At 38.6% G+C, this 8,944-nt stretch overlaps 1 long non-coding RNA gene across 1 annotated transcript; it reads right to left on the bottom strand.

The window, feature by feature from the left end:
* Window positions 1-1,559: 1,559 nt before the first annotated feature.
* On the bottom strand, window positions 1,560-8,682 carry LOC130135255 (uncharacterized). Its single transcript, XR_008814714.1, has 2 exons — window positions 5,730-8,682; window positions 1,560-5,632 (listed from the first exon to the last, which is right to left on the bottom strand). It is a non-coding gene; the product is annotated as an uncharacterized LOC130135255 (long non-coding RNA).
* Between the last annotated feature and the right edge of the window lie 262 nt (window positions 8,683-8,944).

Genomic DNA, 8,944 nt, shown 5'->3' on the forward strand with positions numbered 1-8,944 from the left:
AGTGTAGCGTATAATTTTTTAATTTCACTACACTTTCGACACTTAATTTTATGAATAATATCGTAATACAACTTCACGTTTTCCAATATTTATGTACTCAAGTTATAATCACACGTCGTTGTTCCATACAAACATCATTTTCCAAGGACACCACCGGAGTGTTCAATCCTGGAAGTGACATAGTGGTCGCTCTACTGGACCACAAGGGTTTTTGGGGGGAAAGTCAAAGCTGAAAAGAGAGCAATTGAGGACGTTTTTGTGAGGGAAATCACAAGTTTAATAGCAAGTAAAAAGCGAAATTCATCCCGTTAATCTACTTGTTACTAGCAAAGAAGGAATTCCATAACTAGCTACTGGTGTTCAATCAGACAACCCGGATCGATAGTTCGAAAAGGTCTATCGGTTCGGTTCAGTTCGGACCGGTGTCTTTATTGGGATATCGAATTCAATTTTATTTACCGTTTGAATCCAAACTGGCCGAGCGACTAATCAAAAATCAACTCACTAAGGTTTTTATTGACCAAATAAGTACATTGAAAGTCTTAAAACTTGTCACGAAAGTGCAACTGAGTCCTAAAACTTATCATGAATATGCAATCGAGTCCTCTAACTTTTGAAAAGTGTTGTAATCAACGGAAGGATTTGATTGGATCAATTTGACAAGTTTTAGGACTTGATTGAACTTTTTGAAAGTTTTAGAATTCAATTGAACTTTCGTAACAAGTTTTAGGACTTGATTGCACTTATTGAAAGTTTTAGGACTTTCAGTGCACTTATCCCAATAATTTACTATAATTGCAAATAGCTTCTTTCGAGATAACAAGTTGGGGATTGACTCAAGTTGGATTGTTGTGGAAACATTCTTGGATCTTGAGGGATATCAGCAGGGAGCAGATGGCATGTTCCTCACGTGTTTTAACTATTTAGACATCTATACCTATGCTTCCCCTTATATTCTGTAGGGTAGTTGGGTTCAGTGGGTCTTGTTTCTGGACATTTTGCTTATTGGTTCAGCAGACTGGTCCTATATCAATCTTATGACTCGTACTCAACAGAAAGGATCACATTTTCGGGTTGTTTTCGGTTCGATCTTTTGAGTCTTGCAATTACAATCATGTAAGTCGGAATTTACAGCAAACCGAAGCCATTAGTTTGGTTTGCCTTTGTGCGTCAATAGTTGGAGTTAAATTTAAAGTTTTCCCGCTAAAGTAAAGCCGAACGGCAGATACTTCTCCCAACTTGCATCCAATAGGAAGTGGAGGGAGAGAGTGTGTGTGTGTTAAAGAGTTGAACTGGGTCCATGAGGGGTATGGTATCCAATGTTATCAAGGTACATTCATGTTCTTCCTTATCATATGAATGCAAACAAAAATTTGGGGTCCCAGAAAAAACTAAAGATGGTCATCAGCTTGCAACTTTCACTAAACCTATGTACTTTTGAACATTGAATCCTAAATTCTAAGAATAATAAGCTGATCAAGATCATTTCAAGTGAATACCCTGAAGTAATGAGCTTCTGCTTTTGGCACTCATTTGCCATAGCAAGGATCACCTTTAAATTACAAAACTAAACAGCATTAGCATATCACCTTTGAATATAAGCTCAAAAAGTTATCAAGACCTAATGACTCATAATAACGTATACACAAGCTCCAAGTGACATACTTAATCCTTTGAATGGATGGGCAATAAGGCAGTCCATAATGTTTAATCGCACAACCCAAATCCAGCACAGTGAAAGCAATAATGCAAGAGAAGAAGAAAGATTAACACCCTTTTGTTCTGAAAGATAAAAGAAGAAGTGCTGCTTTGGAAATCCCAAGCATCTCACTTTTATATCTCCAAGCCTTTTTTGGTTGAATGCTAGGAATTTACCAATTCCAAGAAATTCTTTTCCTCATCACCCACTTTCTTTTCAAGAGATTTAGAATGTAGAGCTAGAGAGATAACGGAAGATGAAAATCTAAGGACATGCAACCTTTCCTAAAGAGGAGGCAAAGAGAGGCTGCCAAAAAAAAATTGCTGTAATGTGAGCGTGAGTTAAAAAGGCAACTAAGTTGATGGTGTATGTGAATTTGTGCCCGGTGGTGGTGGTGGGTGGTGGTGGTGATGGTGGTGGTCCGGGACAAGAAAGCGGTACTACTAAAACCAAAAGAAAGAGAGAGGCAAAGAAAAGAGGAGAAAAAGAGAGAAGAAGGGATGAGGAGGAAAAAAAGAAGAAACACACAGAAGAGAGAAATGTCAACGGCTATCCGAAAAAGATGCTTCAGTAGAAGTATGAAAGTTTTGAATTATTACCCACATTCCTCTCAAGTCCTCTTTTTTCCTCTTCAAACTTTATCAATTTCCATGCACGTCCCCCTATAACGTTTTACAGACTTTTGTTGGCAGCGTAAATCTGCAAACAAGATAATAAAAAGAAGACTTAATTTAGCACATAAGCAGACCACCAAGTTTCAGAAAATAAAAGTAGGCAGAGAAGGGATCAACCTAACGCCTTGGACCACAACCATTTGGATGCTAAACTCTTTTAGAAAGGCTGACAATTTTTTGTGCATGTGGGACTCCATGCATATTCTAATTCTACATGCTTTACCTCAAAATTCCATCCCCATTTAGTAGGTTGGTCTCCTCGAATTTAGAAAATAACAGTAAAGAATACAAAATGCCAAATATGCTTGGAAAACCAAAAGCTTTTTTGCCTGCAAGATATAAACACAACTGAATAATATGTGAGTTACCTTAGCTGCTATCCAATGGAAAAGCAAAGGAAAAGTGCTAGCATATGATTCCATAAGGTGTCTACAGCTTTGGCATAACATAAAGGGAAGTTGTTAGAATAACAATGTCTATTCACCACCGCCCGAGAGAGAGAGAGAGAGAGAGAGAGAGAGAGAGAGAGAGAGAGAGAAGGGGAGGGGGGGACCTAGGGGTTAATGAAAGAAAGTTTGAGAACGAGAATTATGGGTATATCCTAGCTTTTAGAAAGTACATGTATAAGTTGCAGGGTTTAGGTACGATACATGCCATTTTGCCCCATAAAAGAGATGTCCTCTTTCTTTCTCAAACTTTTTTTCTCATAATCTTCTCACGAGGCACAACCAGACAAACCAAAAGCTTCTCTGCAAAATTCCCCACTCTCACCTTTCTCTAACATACAAGCAGTTGTGTCAGCTTCCATCAGGGAATCTCATCTCATCTCCTCCTCTCAATAAACCTTCCTTTTGCACCTTTTTCTTCCTTCCAATCCTCATCATTGCCAAACCTTCTTTCCTTCCTTTGCTTTTTTTTCCCTCCTCTCTATCTCTCTCCCCTTTTTTTTAAGCTTTTGCTGCAAAATCCCTACATGGAACCCATATTTCACAGCCCTCTCTAGTATTTCCATTGGAAATAAACGGTACAACTTCCAAAAAGAAAAAGGTTGATCCTTTTGTCACCACTTGAGAAAGACTCCTGACATAATTCCAAGCAGCCAGTTCTTATAATAACTAATCCCATTGATATGCATACTTTTCTTTATCCCACATTTTTTAAGGCATCTTGACCGATGTGATGGAAGAGAAGAATAACGTACAAAGACGAATAGCATGGCAGTAAAAGGGTGGAAGAAGATGTTAGCATCAATTTAACAACAAAGAGAAAGAAACCTACCGACATCGCTAGTAACTCTTAGCATGTTCAGAACCAGTACAGAGTATCGTAAATAAGGAATCCAGTTCTTTCAACCAAATAGAACATCTATAACACCCAACACTTCAGAATTTTCTTATCATTCAGTTCCATTTTCCCAACTTACGTTTCTTTTTTCAAGGTTACAGATTTCCACACACGGCATAAATAAAATTTTTAATGCTCCAAATTCCAAGTACATGTGTCCTGAAATTTTAAAGTACCATTCAGGCAAAAAGCTTCTTATAAGATATGAATCTTTTGTCAGCACATGGGTATCTCGTGGGACCAAATTCTTTAGCAAAGCTTTCTCGTTAGAATTTTACCGGCACTTGCAGTCCATCAAAGTTTCACTCCGAGATATCTGAATAAAACACATTCCTTAATGCGCTGTGATTCTTATAACAGCACAATACCCTTTAGAACATTTATTAAGAATATTTTAATTGTGTAAGTACAGGGAACAAAATGGGAAGACTTACCAAAGCTTAAAACTGGAAAGCATGACTCATTGTGTCCTGAAGAGTATAAAAAAGTAAAATTAACAAATGAGCAATCTTGAAAGTAACAAGTCATCCTGCTAATCGAACATTCATCGAGTTCATATGATCCAAGTGGTAGAATGAGTTGGTATAGATATGGCAATCTATAGTCATCCTATGAAGTGTTGTAGCTTATGCATTCGATACTATATATTCTAACGTTGCGGCACCTTGAAACTAAGTGCAAGAGCGCTGCAAGTCGCCACAACAATGAGGGCGCAACGCGGGCAATGTAAAGTGTTTGCTAAACATCTTGAAAAAACTACGCTATCTCTTTTCATAGTTATAATTGTTGTGCGGGAACTATACCAAATGCTCTCATAATATAGAAAGTTTTATTTTCTTGGGGAAGGTGCAATTACAGGCTGATTAAAATCTGTCATTTGAACTGCCCTAGTGGTGATGGTGGGTTTCTTATGCATAAAATAAGAATGATAATTGCAGATGAAATTTTTTCATAAAGTCATGTCTAAGACTAAGTTAGTTCGAGAAAAATAGAATCTCTATAATGAATACATAGATGTCAATAAAGCATAGCTAAAATATCATGCACAAAAAGGCATAATAGTATATGAACCTCATGAGTGTCACTTATCCCCACCTCAGAAACATCCATGCGATATATTACCACTTCTAGCAATATTTTCCAAATCAAGCAACCACCAAGCTTGAAGACACCAGATCCTTCTAGTCTTATATGCTTGGGCCTAATCTATGTAAGCTCTGTCTCAATAATGCAATTTCTCAGTGGTTTGGTTGTTTGCTCCCGCAGGCTAGAGATGACATAATCTTGGCACTCCAAATTGGCTAACAGTATGCTATTATAAAATCGATGTAGGAGATGGCTGTTCTTCCTTTTGTTTCCAAGAAACACTACAATAGTTAGTGCTATACTAGCAAAAGTGCACAATATTTAATTTTTAGAGATATCAAAGGAAACATTGTTTCAAACAAAACATTTCATTCTTGAACTAAGTAGTTTGGTTGGAGGGCCTATATGATGATCTTCTTATTTGTGGGCCTGATAACAATCCAAAGCTCTTGTCTCATCAAAACATTAGGAGATAAAGATCATGGTCCAAGACAAAATCTATACCATTTTCATTGGTCTCAATAACTCAAGTTATCCACCTATGTTTTCGCATTTTGTTCAACTCAAAACAATCTGTTATCTAAGCAACATACTTCGAACAGCAGGTGATTTGCCAATGATTCACAATAAAACTCACAACAGAGTCAAAGTTCAAAAGGCTCCAAAATACCTGCAGTGCAGGTGACGTTTACCTGTTCATGGGCTCCCATTTCTGAACAAGTTCACCCTGAGCAGCTGAAAAGGCACCAGCAAATCTTCCATGGAGGAAATTACCGCGAAAACCAACACTTCTCACATGATTATATCTACCAATATTCTTCAGTGATATCTGACCAATAAAAGCAAATAGTGCTGCGGAAGGAATGGAAATACCAACATCACACACACACTTAGAGAGTATATGAATGACTTCAAGGCCAATATACCAACAGTTTTCAGCTGAAGAGTAACCCAAAGAAGATTATATATCACTGCTTCTGGGGCTAGCACCTTATCCCTTCCTTTCGTTCTCCAGCAAAAAAACAGAAGAAAAAAGAATATAAAACAACAAAACCAGCATCCAGTAGAAGAGCAAAGGAACAAAGGCAAAAGAGCAAATAAGAAACAAACAAGAAATCAAGTACGTCCAAAATAATTTGGACATATACGAAGTAATCTTCATGAGAGAATTGAATATTGTCACATGGGGGATGTCATATGTGAAGCTCGTAGCCCGAATCAGGTAAAAGTGAATCATACAACCTTAAACAGGATCGTAAAATAAGAAACGAGACATGACAGATGCACAAATGATAAGGAATTGTATTATGAAAAGTAACATCGTTCCAAACTATTTGACCATCTTCTTGCTGTTACATAGGCGAATGAAGTGGCTGGATGACAACAGAAAAAGAAGAGTCCTGTTGTACTTAATGATTGAATAACGCATGAGGCAGTTCTCATTAAGATTCAAGAGAAAACTTTCATAGATTCAACAGAAAAACTAAGAGATAAATATCAACAGTCAGTTTAATAATAACAGCTGGACAATACATATACAGACTTGCCACGAAGCCACAAGAAAAAATCTAAATGATATCTAGGTGTAAGCTTTGGCTACAGAGTACTCCGATGTAAAAAGATCATCTGCGGATGTAATGTTTGTACTCTTGATCCTGAAAAAAGAACAGCACAAAATACTAGGAGCGTAGAGTGGAGTGTTGGATGTTCAGGACCAAGTCACAAACTTCTCCTTTGGGGATGGAGTCATTTCTGTCTTTGAGTCTTCTCCCAGATCACCTGGTTCACAGCATGTATGTTATGGCCGAGTATAAGTCTGATCTGGCAAAGATATTACAGAAACAGAAATAAGATTTCTAAAGGAACCATCTTATGCCTCAACACTTTGAAGGAGTAATTTCACAGATATCACCTAATGGCCTTATCAGTAACAATTGTAACTAAGACTTTCATCATTAGCTAGCTCATTGTTGTGCACTTAATATCCTGTCAAGCCAGAAGAAGCAGGCTTCTTCAACAGTAAATTATATCCTATTTGCAGATTTAAGACAGAGATCCCCACATCACTTCTTCCTGAAGCTCAAAATGAAAATGAGAAAATGAACAAATAAATGGTACAGCATATTGAGGGTGTGATTACCTGCTACAGTCAACTACACTTGAGCACCCAAAAGAGATTGTTCCATCCTATATCAATATTCATGAGATTTCTACTAAATGTCCACCACTATAATCATCCTAGTTTAACAAGAGATCGTCAAGGGAAGTGAAGAAGGGACCCCTTGTTTCACATAAAGCACAATTTTACACGCAGGATTAGCTTGTTTACAGTCAGAGCACAGCAATTTTATGCTATAGACTGCAGGGGGTGACACGAGAATTCAAATCAACAGTAATGGTCCGCGAACGCAACATCACACCAATTAAGAACAGAGATAAAGGTTCACTACCATTTGGCATGTAACCATTAAGTTGATGACAACTATCTCCTGAAAACGCAAGCATGCAAATTGAGATTGAAATTGTACCTCGCTAAACTGCATAAGGAGAGTCCCACTCCAAGCTAAAACATCACACGTACGTAAGAAACTGACATTCCTGGTGATTCTAACATTAGATTGAGTCAGTGATGAATCAGAAAAGCGCCTTACTTAACCAACCCGCCTGGGTATGCAGCTCAATCTGAATACTTAATTTCCTGGTTTGAATAAGGTGAATTTAATTTGTCTGTTGCACACCAGCTTTAGTCGTAAGGGTCCATCCAAGTCAGCTATTGTGGTTAGCATCATTTTTTTCAGAAGGATTAGCAGTGATAGATTAGCCGGCCTTTTGAGCATTGTGTTAGACTCAAGAGATTAGAGAAATTCAAAAGGCCGTGCTAGCGGAAACTTATGTTATTTCGCTGCTGAAATCTTACCTTTTAAAAATGATGACCCCCTTAAGAACAAGTATTCTTGCACTCCCGGTAAGAAAAAAAATCAATAACCTCCATGCAGCTCAAGCAGCCCGACTAAGTAAATGCAAGCAAACAGGTTCTCCCCTACTTATTCACTGTGAATCAGTCTTGAAGATCCCTTCTGGCTATTCGTTTTTCAAACGACAAATACACATATCCTTGGCATCTGAAACCAGTTGAAATGCCACTGTTGAGTAGTCAAGTTGAAATAGTCAGACAGCTATCCACAGCTTTTGATTGAATATCATTTCCAATTTTCCACATTCTATCTTGCTGCGAGGCTATCCCTGATTAAGTCATGCCCAACCTCCAATTCCGAAGATGGCAAGTATTGGCATACTGGCAAACATTGGCAAATATCTGGAGTCGGTAGAGATGACTTTCAGTATTGACATAAATTGTAACTCTTTCTAGATATCTGTACGCAGACTCCACTGCCCCTATACTGCCATTTCAAAAGAAACACTGCATCATCGATATAGAAAAGATGCAGGAACCTGAGCTCTTACATCTTGGATGACAACTGATAGGCTATTCTAGCAGTTTCATGAGTAAACTGTGAAGAAACTTTTGTCACTATTACGAAATGGTAAGATAATGAGAGAATCAATCTCGCCTAATCTCCTGCTTATTGACCCTGTGATATCCTCTCTAGTCAAATTGTATTTCCTCCATGACTCAACATCATTGGACCAGTGAGAAGACAATGTCGACTTCGTATCAGGCAACTGTCCCCTTCACAAGACTGCACATAATAAGACTACAAAGGGACAACCTGACTTTGATCCCCATCTAGGCGCCATCCAAGCGTCAACTGGCATGATCACAGGAAGTTCAGCTCATAGTCAGCCCTCAGCTCATAGTCAGCCCCCTTGTCCACGTGAAGTGGAACCTTCCCAACTGCAACAGAGTCTTATTCATTCTCCCCCCACACCCCCCCCCCCCCCCCCCTTCCCCCCGCCGGCATTTCCCAACTCTAGTTTCTTCCAGCACATCATCTCAGAACAAACGACTGATCAATGACACGACCCATTGCATCATTTCACTCCAGCATTCAGCATTATCCACCCAATCAAGCTCACAATACCTGCTGTCTCCAACATAAAGCGCCGCGACCCCATTGCATCATCCCCAGAATCCACCCACGACCATAATTTGAATCATGCGGAAACTGAAGAACCAAGC

This window comes from Syzygium oleosum, unplaced genomic scaffold (genome assembly GCF_021117445.2).
Source record: "Syzygium oleosum isolate NSW1041296 unplaced genomic scaffold, Sole_v2.1 Sole_v2.30, whole genome shotgun sequence".
In the NCBI taxonomy this organism is placed as follows: Eukaryota; Viridiplantae; Streptophyta; class Magnoliopsida; order Myrtales; family Myrtaceae; genus Syzygium; species Syzygium oleosum.